At 43.0% G+C, this 14,822-nt stretch overlaps 1 protein-coding gene across 4 annotated transcripts in view; it reads left to right on the forward strand.

The window, feature by feature from the left end:
• The first annotated feature begins 660 nt into the window (after positions 1–660).
• CHD2 (chromodomain helicase DNA binding protein 2) overlaps positions 661–14,822 on the forward strand; it is an 86,675-nt gene continuing 72,513 nt past the window's right edge. The window contains exon 1 of one of the 4 annotated variants that reach the window (XM_040077071.2): positions 661–730. The gene's annotated coding sequence lies outside the window, so the exon portion shown is untranslated. Of the gene's footprint in view, positions 731–3,186; positions 3,318–3,832; positions 3,900–5,523; positions 5,629–14,822 lie in introns of those variants that run through there. The other 3 variants (XM_040077074.2, XM_040077069.2, XM_040077072.2) reach the window with 3 other exon arrangements.

Here is a 14,822-nt window from a genome sequence, read left to right on the forward strand (position 1 = left end):
ACCACGGGCCCTCTGTGCCTCTCTGCAAGATGTCTTTAGGTAACCCCAGCCCGCCCCCGACCAAGATTGGCTTTCACCGAAATGCAGGTTTGCAGCTATTCCAGGGAGGCTCTGCAGAAAGCCTTGTGTGCTGCTGGAGGGTTTTATTTCACTTCTCCGTACAGCTTGTAAAAAGCTTCTTGGAAACCAGATCTTTGCGTTTTACTTTGAGTTCACTTATCTGCCCAAAGCTGCTTCAAGTTACTCTTTCCGAACCATATTAAATTAATCCTTAGGTAAGAAGGAAACAGCAACAAGTACTGTGTGTCTTTGTTGAGAACTCACCGCTTCTAATTACGTTTCCCTCTTATAAGGTTTAATATCGAGGACTACAAAATGAGGTCAACCTCTATTAAATATAATGACTTTCCCTGTGGAGCTTGCAATGAAAACAGCTTCACAACAAAGGTTTCTATTTAAGAGAGAGGAAGTTTCTATTACAAAGTAGTCCCGCAACTTGGTGCAGGGGCTTTGTTTTCATTTGCTGGCTACAACAGAGTGAAAAAAAAGATTTGGGTTGAGGCTTTAACCAGTGCTTATCTGAGAAAAAACAGGCGAGTTAATACATGAAGATAGGGAAGAACAAAAGCGCTGTTGCTGCAGGAGCTGACCTAGAACCAGTCTGGCATGCAACATCTGTGATCCTGGGCCACACCAGGGCCACCAGGAGCTGCATGCAGTGAGCAAAAAGGTAAAAGCAAGAGCAGCAGGTCTGCATTTCTCTTTTTGCTAAAGGATGGACACAGTTCCCTATAGGTATGCCAAGAGCAGGCAGTGTGATCTGCTCCTGCAGGAGACAAAATGAAACTTGTATGGGATACAGGAGCTACTTTTGAAGACTGGGAAGAGCACTGTTTGGGGCTGTGTTGTCTTGTTGAGCAGCTCCTGTTGTGCTCCGGGGGCAGATCCTGCCCTGCCCCACCAGCGAGTCTGCATAGCTCTGATTTTCAGAGGTGCAGTGGCTTGAACTGTTTGGTGCTCCTGTAGCTATTTGCATGGCTTTTTGGCTTGGTATTAAAAGCTAGGTTAGCACAATGCTCTCTTATTAACTAAAAACTCTTTTACACCAGAAATGGGGGCAAACATGGTTGTTGTTACTATTATTATTATTATTATTATTATTATTATTACTATTTTAATTACTGTTGTCCTGATAGCAGCTTAACCACAGCCAAAGTTTGCTATTTCTTTAAGGGTATTATTATTATTTTTTCCTACAGCCTTGCAGGCAGGAATGTGGCGGGCAGTTGTTAAAGCACAGCGCCTGCCAAGCGCAGGAGGGTTATTTTGGCATCAGCCCGCAGCCCGCACGAACTAAAGGTTGCCGTGTTCGAGCCGCGTCGAGAGCGGCTGGAGAACGGCAGCCCGCGGTTGTTCAGCTCCGGCCGATCCGCTCCCCGTTCCCTCGCAGCTCAGCTCGCTGCTTTACGCTCCTGATGCCCGCAGCCGGCTGGAATAGCATACAAATGATATTTCATTGTATTAATGCCCCGGCGCCGTGACGCACTGCAGGAAACGCGGGCTGACCCGGAGGCGCGCTGGCGAGCGGGACGCGGAGCAGCCTTCCCCGCCAGCGGCGGTGCTCGCCCTTTAAGAAAAAAGAGCCTGCAGTAATTTTCCATTACCCTGCACGGTCCCGTCTACGTGGCAAGAATTGTTTGTGGAGGCTGGAGCATCGCGGGCGAGGCGCAAGCCCCAATCCGGCTGCCGTTGCCTGGCTACGCGCTCGGCATGCCGGCAGCACGCCAGGCTCCCGGGAAGCACCTTTGTTCCCGAGAAGGGATTTGAGTTGCGTTTTCATGCCGAAAGCCGGGGACAAATGCTGCTTTTCTCAAGCAGCCTGGCAGATCCGGGCTTTCCAAACAGCACGAGCCAGCCAAAATGCTCAGTAGTAGTAGAATTAATAATAATAATAATAATAATAATAATAATAATAATAATAATAATAATACGCGTAGAGTCCATCTCTTGTGGTGGTTTCTCTTCCTTTGCACAAGGAAATATTTTGTAATGAGCTCGTGATGTTTGTTTGCTGTTGCTCTAATCATAACAGTCACTTAATCAAGGTGGAAGTACTGTCAGCAAAATCCTCCCCCGGTCTTTTTTCTTTCCACCTAATGAACCAGAAGGATCACTGTTGTTCTGCAACTTGATAAGCAGGCTATTATTATTATTATTATTTTTAAAATGTAAAATCCGGAGTCCTGACAGGGGAGTAGTCTGAAATGCCTAAAATATTTCAAATGCTGCCAGCATAATCTGCAGCAGCAGGAGGAGCAGGTCTGTGTGCTGTCCCTGCTTGCTGCTGGGGCTTAGCAGCATCAGTGCAACAGGCGTTTCCATGACGTCTCGAGCATGGCTTCAGCTCCAGGATAGCTTATTTTATCTGTTTGAGGCTTGATACTTGCCATTAACAAGAGTTCTGTGCTCCTGCTAGCAGCCCATGCTGCCAAGGTCTCTCCCAGCATCAGCAGACAAACTACACTGGTAGCTGTCAAACAAGTGTGCCACCCTACAAGTTCCCCCCACACACGTAATGCTGCCACTTTCCTTCTGCAGCAGCTCCAAGAGCCCTCAGGAGCTGCTCCCCAGGACGAATGAATGAAGATGACTTTGGTGTGTCTGTCTACCACTGGAAATCTGAGAATTAAAATATTTGGTATAAAGTGGAACAGGCTGAGCATCAGCCTTAATTCTGCTTCACAGAGTATGCAGCCAGAGGGGAATTTTGTGCAAGGCATCCTGATTGCACAGCTGAACAAACCTCACCCTGGCACAGCTACGCAGGGGACCACCTACCCAGCCCCACTCCTTGGGGAGCTCCACTTGGATCGTGGCTTTGAGGCATCTCTTCTGGGCACAGACACAGCCCTCCCTGCAGCCCTGTCACCCTGACACTTGTGTCTCCTAACCACAACCTCTCTGAGGTTTACAGTTAAGGGATGTTTGTTTCCTGCAGTTTCTCTCTCAAATCAGCCATGTTCTCTGCTTTCTGGGCTCCTTTTTGGTCCTGTTTCCTCACACCCAGCCTTTCTGCCACGTCCTTCTCATCCCTGTTGCTGAGGGCTCGGTTGCTACCACCCAGCAGCTGGGTTGGTGCCCCGACCATCTGGGGACCTACACAGCGTTCTCCACCTCCGGGAGAGCCATGCAGGAAGGGTGGAGCAGGGCACGTTTAGCAGCTTGGCTGCATGCCATCCGTCACCTGGAATATGCTTGTCCTCCTTTAGTGAAGTGTGCCTTGACTGATGGGAATGACTGAGCAGACGTCTGGGAGGGTGAGTTTCCACACCCCTACGTCAAATTTTACCATATGGGTAACCTGATGGTTAGAAACAGCACCTTATCCACGTTATACACTGCTTGGCTCTCTGCTCAGTGAACTTTCGGACTTGTTTTATCTGTCCTTGGATTGATTTTTGTTTGTTTGGATTTTTAAAGTAGACTACTGCCTCTTAGTATTAAAAAAACATATCTAAGAAAAGATGGGTTTGGCTCTTAAAAACCGGTTGTTAGTAGTAGCCCTTCTCCTTTTCAGTGTGTTTTCAGAAGTGACAAGCAGTACTTGGGAATTCTTTGGGTTTTTTTAAGAAGGCATATAAACACAGAAGTGTGCAAAAGAGGGTGCCTTTCCAAAATACATCTACCCTGTCTGCTGCAACACACCACCACAGCTGCCTTTGCTTGGGATTTGCTCCACACAGGAAAATGTGGAGGTTCCTAACTGCCAGAGGAGGGCTTGCCTCCCTTGTTTGTGCAGTTAGGAATGTGGGTGAGTCACTGCCTTCTTTGAGGAACGGAACCGTCCATCCCAACCCTTTATGGCTCTGTTTGCTTTTAGAACTGCAGCACTGTTGAAGGTAACTCACTCTCCTGTGGCTTCTCTGGGGCTCAGGTTTAATATCTGGTTTCACATTCTGTATTCCCTTCTCAAAAGCACAGAGATGAGACTACATCTTCCCACGTGTGGTCCAAAATCCAGAGGATCCTGAAGACCATAGGAGATCAGAGCAGGCAAACCCCCAGCCAGTCCCCAGTGAGCGAGGCTGGTTTCCAGCACCACCAGTGCAGTGGGATGTGGCTCTTGAACAGCAATGTCTCTAATTAAAAGAGGCAATTTTCAACAACAAAATTAGAACAGTCTTTGAGGTCATTTTGTTTCAGGAAGGCAAGAAAAGCAGAGAGAGAAAAAATGTGCTAGAAAGACACGAAACCCAGAGCACAGTTTTCTAACTTTTCTAGCTTTCAGCGATTTCAGCTTAGGGACCTGTGGCCATTTTGCGAATGAATTATCTGATTTCAAAGGTTTTTAAATGCCTTAAATTATATTCCTACTTTAGAAAATGAAGTCCTTACTTTATGCAAATGCTTAAGTATCAGTTTCAGTTCTTTATGTAAATGCTTAAGTATCAGTTTCAGTTCTTTCTTTTATGTTTTTGCAGATTGAAAAAATATATAAAAGACTTCATACATAATTGTGCCATTTTTCTCGACTGCAATTTGACATCTAAACCTGATCTTTTTTCCATATATAATAGATGGCTTCATTCTTGGGTTGTTGGTTGGATTTTTTTTTTTTTTTTTAACACTGTAAATCTGCAAGTTATTCCCAAAAGCCCAGTATTTATATTTATTCCATAGCAAGCATGTGACTAGTGTGACTGCATAATTATATCAAAATGAAATTGAATTCCTTTTGTTGCAAAATGTTCCGGGGCTACAGATACATTTTGAATGCGTAATAAGCTCCGGGTATTGAGATTACAAGAGAAACTATCTGCAAAATCCTACGGATTAAGGTCATGCATGAGATATTTAATTCTCCCTCCTTGTGAGGTTTGATTGCAAGATAGTGTGCTCCCACTGACTTCTTAAAATGAGACAGCTTGAAAAATTGACTAGATTCTGTCAAATTTGCTTTGCTGCTAGTGGAACTGGAGGTGTTGAAGAAATGGGGAACTGTGAGGAAAGGAAGAAGCAGAGACCAGGAGGGTCAAAATCCCTGCTGGTTCACAGCTTGGAAGTGAGGAAAGACATCAAGATGACTCCTTTTTTTCTGCCACAATTTGATCTGCTATAGAATTTGCTGTATTCCTCCTGTTGCTGTGACTGCAGCAGTGCCTCAAGGCTGCAGCTGGGACCAAGGTTCTGTTGTGTCGGGCCAAAGGATGTGTCCTTGAGAGTAAAGTATGGATTGGAGAAATGCGAGGAGCGGAATGAAGGTCATGGGGGGAGCACCTCGGCCCTGCGGAAATTCAGTCATATCTTTTCCCTCCTCCCCAAATGTATGTATGTTATGTTCAGTCAGTACACCACAGGGACTTGATGGAAGATAAAACTCCCTGGGGGACAGCAAGGCCCCGAGACCATTACTCTCCTCCGCATCTGCCAGGAGATGGATTCAGTGAATTCTTTTTTTATAGCGGTGGCTGTTCTTCTGTTGTTTTTTTTTTTTTGAACATCATCTGAGGGGAATATCTCCCAGTAACTGATTATGCCATACGAATGGGATGTATCCTCACAGAGAACAAACCACTATGGATTTAAGTTAAATATGGATCAGCTGCATGGACTCCCTCTCCAAAATAGGTGTGGTGGGATGTAACAATTTCACCCTGTTGCAGACATGATTAGTCACTCGTGTCCTTCATGCTGTCTGTAACTAGGGCATCGCTGCTGCCTCACTGCCAGTCCCAAGGGACCTGGGTGGTGTTTGTGCAAACGCCATTGGGCTGAGGAAGGGCTGGAGAAATGCAGCTCTCAGCCTGGGATATATTTAGTGAATGCAGCTGTGGGCGGCAGCAGGAACAAGAGAGCTTTTGTATTGCCTGTGCTTTGATAGCTCACATGCTTAAACAATCTGCTAGTTTCTTACCCATATGTTTCCTCCTCTGGTCCCCAGTGTTTTTAATTTGAATGTAAAGTTATACTTTGGTCAGAATCCTTCCTAGAGCTTAAAAGTGAGATGTGTTACAGTGTCAGCCTTGGCGCAGCACTTCAGACAGAGCAACCTGCAACTTTCACAGGCACTGGACTTTCTCCATGGCGACTAGGGAAATTCGACTTCATCTTTTAGGGAAGGTAGTGATGTTCGAATAAACCTTTCATGTGCACTGCAGAGCTTGCTTGGGGTGGGAGCAGATCTGCAGTGCTGCTGTGGCCCCTCCCAAGCATGTGAAGTCTGCTTCTTGCCAGGGCTTCTGAGCTGGGGTACAGAGCCTGCTTTTGGCACCCTGGGCACTTAATTGAGCTGTACAAACTCTGCCGGATCTCCTGGCATCCCTGGGAGTCTGAGCCAATATTCGCTGGTACGTCATGGGATAAAAAAGCAGGACAAAAATAGGTTTACTGACCCGCTGGGTCAAGCGGGAGCAGGTTACTGTGCATTAGGACTAATTTGTCTGTGCTCTGGCAATGTTCAGACTTGCCCCCAGAAAAAAAGATCGAGGCTGAGAATTCCTGTGCGTCTTCTTCCCTGACTTCTTCAGTGGCACACAACAAGCCACGAATTGGCCTGCCTCAGGGCTTTAAAGGTTTATAACAATTATACTGCAGAATATAAAAAGAGCGTTTACTCTCTCTCTCTCTCTCTCTCTCTCTCTCTTTTTTTTTGGTCTTGTTCTGATGCGGTTAAGGGGTTGCAAAAACAAGAGTGGTGCAGGATGCTGTCTGGATGATGGAGACATCACATTTAGAGGGAGGCAGACTCTGCCATTGCTTTCCTAGAGCTTGTCCCACCTTACGGTGTTTTTCCACCCACAGCAGCATTGCTGGGAGATGTTGCAGTGACACAGTCAATCCGCTCTTTGGCAGAGCAGCACTCTGACCCTTCCCAGCCCACCATGGACAGCATGGATTTGCTGTTCCTGTGGCAGGGACCTGATATCCGCATGGGAAATGCATCTCCTGTGATGGCTTTTATCGCTCCACCACAGACTAGCGCTGATCCTGAAACACATCCAGCTTCTATTAAAACGGTGTGGTGTACGTGTGCAGGATATAGCTGTTACACCTTTGCATGCTGTGATCTAAGGGAGTTTCGGTGGTCAGTTTTTCTATCGAATGTATTTATTATTAAAGCATAGTGGGGAAAAATGCATCTGTGAAAAAAGGCTGTACGAACACGATGCCCTGGGAGCCCACACCGTCTTTTCTGTCTCGAATCCCGCGGACTGCGTGCCCGGGACTGGCTTTGTTTCCGCAGTTAAATGGTTAACTGGAGCACTAATTGGCTCTGAGCGCTCCAGCCCTTTGCAACAGATTATTGGCATGCTGGTAGGAGCAGCTCCCTTCTTTCCCTTCCCCCTTCATTATAAAAACATCTACTGTAGAGAAACCAAATACCACATGGCGCCCCGCGCCGAGCCCGTCAGCGCTCCCGCTCCGCGTTCAGCACAAAAAGTCCTTTTATATTTGGGAAGCGGAGGGAGAAAATTCTGGAAAGACAAGATCGTGGCGACAGCGGCTGAATCGGCACACTTATTTACAGTGTGCAGGGGCTGGAGCCCACAGCCCCCCACACGCACGCCCGCGTGGGGAGCAGTGCCGGGGGGGCTCCGAAAGCCGGAGGGGAAAGGCCGTTCTACGAACGGGAACTCTCCTCGTCAGGTTTCGGCTTTGCGGAGGGCTCTCGGGAGGTACCGAGGGGCTGAATGTGAAGAGAGAAAAATAAAAGCTTTGCGGGAAAAATAAAAACAAACAAACCAACCAAAAAGAAGTTGCATTTCTGTTTTCCCGAGGAGCCGTGGGCGTTTTGAGGCAGCTGTCTGCAGAGGCAGGCGCCATTTCGTGAGGCGGCATTAATGAAGCGGGAGGAGACATGTTGTGTCCGTGCCGTTTGGATTTTTAGTTTTTTTCTCCTCGGTTTGAAGCAAGAAGCTTACTCATTCCCGCCTTCGCTTTCGGTTTTTTAAACTGGAAGGAAAATAGTAATGACAAGCGAGAAAAACAGGGAAAAGGGGAGAAGTTCTCCTGAGGGTATCACAATGTGCAAGCAAAATCAGGTCTCTCTCCAGGAGACAAAAAATATTAGAGGTGTACATGGTTCCAAAAATGCCACGAAGGGTGTAGGGAGAATAAGCAGGATGACAGCATGGGTGTACACCTAGCCCAGGTGTGCAGGGAAAATGTGGTACATCAGGCATGTTTTAAATTTTTCTGCTACAAAATGGTCTGACCGGTCTGTGCACACACGAAACCGGCCTCTTGTGATTTACACGAGCTGACTTGACTTCCAGGTATTGAGATGCTAGTTGTGATCTGAAAGCCCAGACTGTTGTTACTGCTGCAGAACTGTTCTTTTGATCAAAGGAGAAAATAGGAATCGTTGCAGGAGTGAGCTCAGGCTGATGCCCTTCAGTGCAGAACTGGAGTAAGCTGCAGCATTTTCATTAAGGGCCTTTGGTATGGGAGTTGACTTTGTACCACTCTGGGACCTTTCACTTGCAAAATGCATTATAAGGCTCATTTGTTTAACAAGTCTCTGGGAGCTGGAAGAGGGAGAATTAATGCTGGCATTTGGGAATACAACTGATAGTGCTGCATTTGATTTTGGTTTCATGTCATTATTTTCTGGTTTCAGAGTCAGGAAAAGCTGCTCATTTATTTTTCATGTAGCTGTATTTTTTTTTTTTTCTTTTTTCTTTTTTTTCCTTTTTCTTTCCCCTGGTTTCTTAAGGAGGCAGAGCTCGTGAAATTGTGCTGCTAAAGGCCTGGAGCTCTTGATCTGATGTTCAGTTTCAACAAATTTCTGTTCTAGATGTTCTGCACTTGGGAGAAGGCTGCAGGTTATAGAGATGAATCAGTGTGTCTGCTAAAGGAAGAATTACAAAATGAGTGCAGAAGGTCTCTGTTCACTTTCCTTGCTGACCCATCAATGAGCGTCTTGTTGCCAGCTGACCGGTCTGTAATGTGTAGCTCGGAAATGTTGCAGCCTCTGCAGGAATATGATGTGGGATTGGGAACGCTGCAGCAGTGCAGCACACTTGGGTGTGGAGCTGCTGACTCCAGGGAAAGCAGCCGTCGTTATTTCAGCTGCTCACAAAAGACTTGAAAACTTCCAGCCACGGTATTCAAATCCCAACTAGGTTTGCAAGGAGTATTAATCATATTTAAGTGCAGCTGAATTTTGCAAGGTCTTTGATCTCCTGCTCCGGGTCTAAAGGTTCCTTTTTCAAGCTTGTCACCTGCAAAGATTTCTTTGAGATGGTGATTCCTTTATTAGAGAAAAGCCTCTTTGTCACCTCATGACCATTATTTTCTTGATTGCCTTTTTATACTCTGCTAAGGTTACATTCTGCCTGCAGTTCAAACATAACATGGGTGCAGTGCACCGATCACCAGCAGTAAATGTAGTGAAGAGCTCTAGTGTGACATTCGTGCATATCCTTGGTTTGTCTAAAACTGCATTATAATGATAATATAAAGCATAAAATAGTTTCCATTCCACTTTTCTAGCAAATACTAATGTGCCTTTTGGAACCTCTTAATTAGGTTATGTTTTCTCCTAAACTTAATTCCACATTATTAACAGTATTTGAGTAGATTTCAACATTCCAATTTTGGTTACAATTTTCGTTCTGTTCAGTGTGCATATATATATATATGTATGTATATACGAGAAGATAATCCTTTATTAATCTTTTGAGCAGAACAGTTTTCGTTTGTGCAGCAAAAGTCCTGCGCCTGAATGTTCATTATCAGCGCCTGATATGCTAGCCTGGAGCACAATAACCTAATAATTGGAGTTTAAGCTAGTTATTAAAGTTACAGTGTTTCATTTTCATGCATGTTACAATTGTAAATTATTCAAGCATTTACCTTTAGCTCCTGCACATAGGAACTTATGCTCCCACACATTTTTCCCCCAAGTGCTCTATGCTTTCCTTTGTCTTACACCCTAGGTTAGAGTATTCAAATGCACTGTTTAATACCAGTAGCATGTGTGGCTCGTCACAAGAAAATCTGAGATAGTTTCTCAATTAAAAGTGTTTTATTTTGACCTATTTGCTTCTACTTCTATCTGATGTTTAGTCTCTTCATAGTCAATATTCTGTTTTATGGAAAGGCTTTAAAGGCATACTGAAGGAGAGGAATAAGAGGTGAAGTACCTAGCACAATTTATATTCATTCTTCTGCCATTATTAATAAAAAAAATGAAAAAAAAGAAGTGTTGGGGAAAATTAAAGGAATGGAGATGCAGTAACATGTGTATGTGCAAAGCTACAATGTGCTTGCTCTAACTCTTGAAATTTAGACCTCTTCTTCAGGTTTTCTTCCCCTTCTACAGACTGGATTAGTTAATTTCAGTTGCATTTTCCAAGTACTGCCATACATGTTCATCCCTAAATTCACTTCATGTGCTTCCAAATCCTTAGGACAACATTCAGTTTAGACACCAAGAAAAATCTGGAGTGGTTCCACAGGCCTAAATGTAATCACTCAGCCCTGAATTAAAGGCACAGGCACACAACTTAAATCCCGTGAGTTTGGAGTAACAAGAAGAGATCAAAATCTCAGCTTTTGTCATTGAAGTAAATGTTTCTACACTTAAGACACATTTGTAGAGAGAGGTAATAGATTCTGGTTAGATGCACGATTAAATCTTGAAGAAAATAAATCTTGTTTTGGGCACATAGAACCTTGTTGGGATCTTCCTCTGGGTGAAATAGCAGTGAAGGTGGCAGTCAGATTTTTCAGTGCTGATCAAGCACTGTGCATGTCTCAGCCAAGATGTCTTGTATTTGCTCTGCTGCTTTAATTTTACAAAAAGCCATTGACCTAATTTTGTGAGGTACCAATAATGTTTTTTAAGGCTGCCGACGTTTTGTCACAGCTCACCGTCTAATACAAAACTTTGACTATTAAAAAAAGTGCACTGTGAATGGTTTTAAACTGAGACAAGATTGTCACCCTTAGAGGCTTGGTCATAGGGAGGGGATTTGTTTCAGTATGAAAATTTCTTGTTTACATAATTTAAAGTTGGTAATTCTGGAGTTTATGTGCCTGACGTGCCCAGAGCTGCTCTAGTCTCTGGGCTGATGAGCTCTCTGAGTTGGGTAAAGCTCTGGCAGGAACCAGTTTATAATGAATTGACTGTAGGAAGAAAATATAAAAGCTCATGGGAAACATCAGCCTGACACAAGAGCTGTTTCTGTTCAGGTGACATTCTAATCCAAGTGTGTCTGTGCATCACTACAGCAAAAATTGATTGGACTCCACATCTAGCAAGTATTGACAAACATGAAGAAGTTTGTTTTGAGCTACTACATAAGGGGTCTTTTATATATATGGTGCATTACAACAGGATGATTCAGTGCTTTGTCACACTGTCTGTGAAATAAAAAAAGTATATGCTTGTAAGATTTCAGGAAAAAAGGTACCATTTATTTTCCCTGCATGTGGCAATTTACTGAATAATGCATCATTTTGTCAACTTTTATATAGCAATCAATAAATGCCCTACAGTGCTACCTGCACACTGGAGATGAGAATGAAGATTGTTATGGAAACAGGCTTGAAACTTGCTTGAAATAAAAATCCTAGTTCTATACTTGTGGTTTTGGAGGCCTGGGCTGTTTTTCTTTTCATTCTAGAGTAGCTGTAATTTATCTTGTTCAATCTGAGTGGAATTCCTCATGTTTGCAAGGTCACTATGAAACCCTTTGCCTCTAAAACTCCAAGGAGATTTACCAAGAAAATATAGTTGTTGTTATAATCACCATCATAACTTTCCAAAGTCTCCACTAGAACTCAAATGGAGAATGAGTGAAAATAAACATTAGAGCTTATAGTTGGAAATATTTTGTCCTCGATTTTGATGCGTAAACACATATTTTTGCTAAGCCTGTTTTCCTTTTTCTGATCGCATTCCTCAAACGCTTAAGCAATCAACCTTTACTAGCTTTTGTTTGGAGGAAATAGATTTCAAGGATGGTCAAGTAAAATGCTTTTGGAAAATGAGCTTGAAATGTGCACAAGGAAGTAATCATGCTAGAATTTCAAATTATCTGAACTTAGAAAAAAATTAATGTCATTGTATGTATCTTCTAAAAATATAATTTTGCAGCTACATTTAAAATCCACATATTCTAAAGATTTATCTTAAAAGTTATAAAATGTTCTGACTCTTTATGCAACAATTCCATAACATACTGGAAAATGGGAGAACAATATCTATTTTGAAATGTAAGATGGGATTAGGCTGCCTTAATTGTGCTGATGTTTTGGGGTCTTTTTTTTTTTTTTTTTTTTTTTTTTTAACAAACTCTTGATAAAACAATGACCACAAAACACTCCCGTGACTCTGCAGACTCTATTTCCAGCCAGAATGGTGAGATAAAGAACACTGCTTGCAGCTTCTACTTTTTAAAGTGATTTTAAACCCTATCACCATCTAATCCTTGTATGGTTCCAATCCTGCAAGTTTCCAGGCAGGGATCTTGGTCAGTGCAGAGCAGTTGAAGTGTGTAAGCAAGGTCACAACACCTGCCTTGGTGTGCTCTACCTCTGGCACTACAGTCCCTGGGAAGGTGCACGTTGGTTTCTTATTTGCTTTCAAAGGTGGTGTCAGCAGTAAGCAAAGTTGCATCATCATTTTTTCATGTAAGGAGACAGGTAATACCTTGGGAACACTTTTATAAATTCCACGGTCTGATCAGAGACAGGTAGAATGGTCAGTATTTTTCTATCATGTCCCAGTCCTCTTACGAAAGTTTTCCAAGCCAAGCAGAAGAGTTTGTTACCTAAAAGGTGACCTTGAGAAAACAGAACGTTGCATACAAGAAGAAGGGGCTAAAAAAGGGCTTAAAGAAACAGATCTGTTGTTCCAATCTCCAGTGGTTTACTTTAAGAAGCAATTAAACATATTATTATCCAATCACCCACATCATTTAAGTTTGAAACAGTACAGAGTTTTAAACTGTCATAAGATTTCACCAAAATAAGGACTACTGCATCTTTCTGACCATTCTTATACTTCTAAGGCTGCCATTTAAGGCAGTATCTGTGTGTTAGACATCGACCAAATACAGCATAAATACCTTGACTGAGATGGTCTCTATTTCTTACATCCAGTTAAGATGGCAACAAGGGTTACTTTGAAGATAATCTGTAATAAAAACTAAGAGCTTCAAATCTCAAACCTCCTTAAGAAGAGTGGATTTGATTTCCCAAGAAAAATGTGTGTGTATTCCCTAGTGGAGTTAATAAAAAGTATAATGATTAATCCTCTCACTAGACAATAGTTGCTGGTCTGTTATTTGCTTTATTGTATACAGGAACTCATGCAAAACTGAAACAGCGAGGTGTGTCGGTTGTTAAGGAGCTCTTAGATCTAAAATTTGAGCTCAAGCCACAAGATCACATGTACAGTAACAGTACTGACTCTTTGATACATTGTGACCAGCAAGTTAAAATTTGCTTAGAAGAGACCATTAAATCCCACAAAATATGTTGAATCCATTTCTGACTTCCATTTCGTCTTTATACTTTTTATTAATACCTTACTTTTCTTTGAAATCAGGAATAGAAAGAGCTGAATCTTGGTTTAAATAGCTTCATTTTTATTAAATTGAAAAAACACTGGGGGTTTGGCTTAGACTGAAAGATTTTTTTCTTTACCATATGTTTATAACACTGATAAGAATTTGTTTCTAATTATTCATGGTAATAAATCTTCTTGCTGCTCACAAGGTTCATCATTCTGAAGCCCCATAAAAGTGCCAGCAACCCCCCCATATTAGCATAATCTCAGTTTTTGGTGTTAAAGCCTAGGAACAAAAAGGGCATAGGTAAAAGTTCTCTTTATGTGTGTCGATGTGTTTGCAATTATTGATTACCGGCTGGAGCAAAAGTCTGGATTTCAGTTCCAGTTCCAGACTTGGAGCAGAATGAACAGCATGAGTTCATTGCTAGAACTGAGTTTTATCCTTTTTTGCTCCTGGGTTTATTGCTGGTCTTGTGACAGTAGCAGAAAGCTTTAGCTGAGATCAATACACCGTAATCATCTTCACCAGTCTCACAGGGCATGTGGTTCCATGCTTAGAAGGTGAATTTGTATCTACCTGAGCAGTTACTGTGATTTTAATAGTGAATTTCTGAGGAAGGAGACAGAAGGGGAGTGGGGTGTTGGAGGGGAAAGCAGATTGTTTGACCAACATGTTATGTGTTAAATACAAAATCTGAAAATAGAGCCCCTGCTTGATTCAGGACAAGGTGACAACTTCTACAAACACCCAGTTCACAGGAAGTTAAATGCTTCCCACAAACAGCTCGCTGTGCTCAAAGGGCATTCAATATCCAGTTTGCATAGTCTCTGTCCAAGTAATCCAAACTATTCTGTTTGGCCTAGGGCCTAGGAAATTGGCATTGGTTTCTTCTGAAAAGTGGGAGTTTTGGTTGAAGAAAAGTTTGGTGACATCTCTCAGTCTTGTTCAGACTCCTGCCTTCTACTTCAAAAGGCAGATACAATACTTAACCATTTTGTCCAATATTTGCCTTTCCATTATATTTGTGTCTCCAAAGATCTGTGGGCTACGCTGTATAACAAAGAGTAAGCTGCTTCATCAATCTTTTTGTGTCCTCTGGTACAGAGGGCAGGTTGGGACAGGTGGGGAAAGGACACTGCCCTGTGGGATCAGAGTGTGCCTTTGTATGTTGTCCCTAAGGGATAATAACATGGGGCTGCAGAAAGGAAGAAAGGTTCAAGAAAATAAGAATACTGGAAAGCCAGGTTCTGTGCCTCCATCCGGAATTCCAGCCACAGACACAATCTCAGAAAATAG

This window comes from Hirundo rustica, chromosome 13 (assembly GCF_015227805.2).
Source record: "Hirundo rustica isolate bHirRus1 chromosome 13, bHirRus1.pri.v3, whole genome shotgun sequence".
NCBI classification, from domain to species: Eukaryota; Metazoa; Chordata; class Aves; order Passeriformes; family Hirundinidae; genus Hirundo; species Hirundo rustica.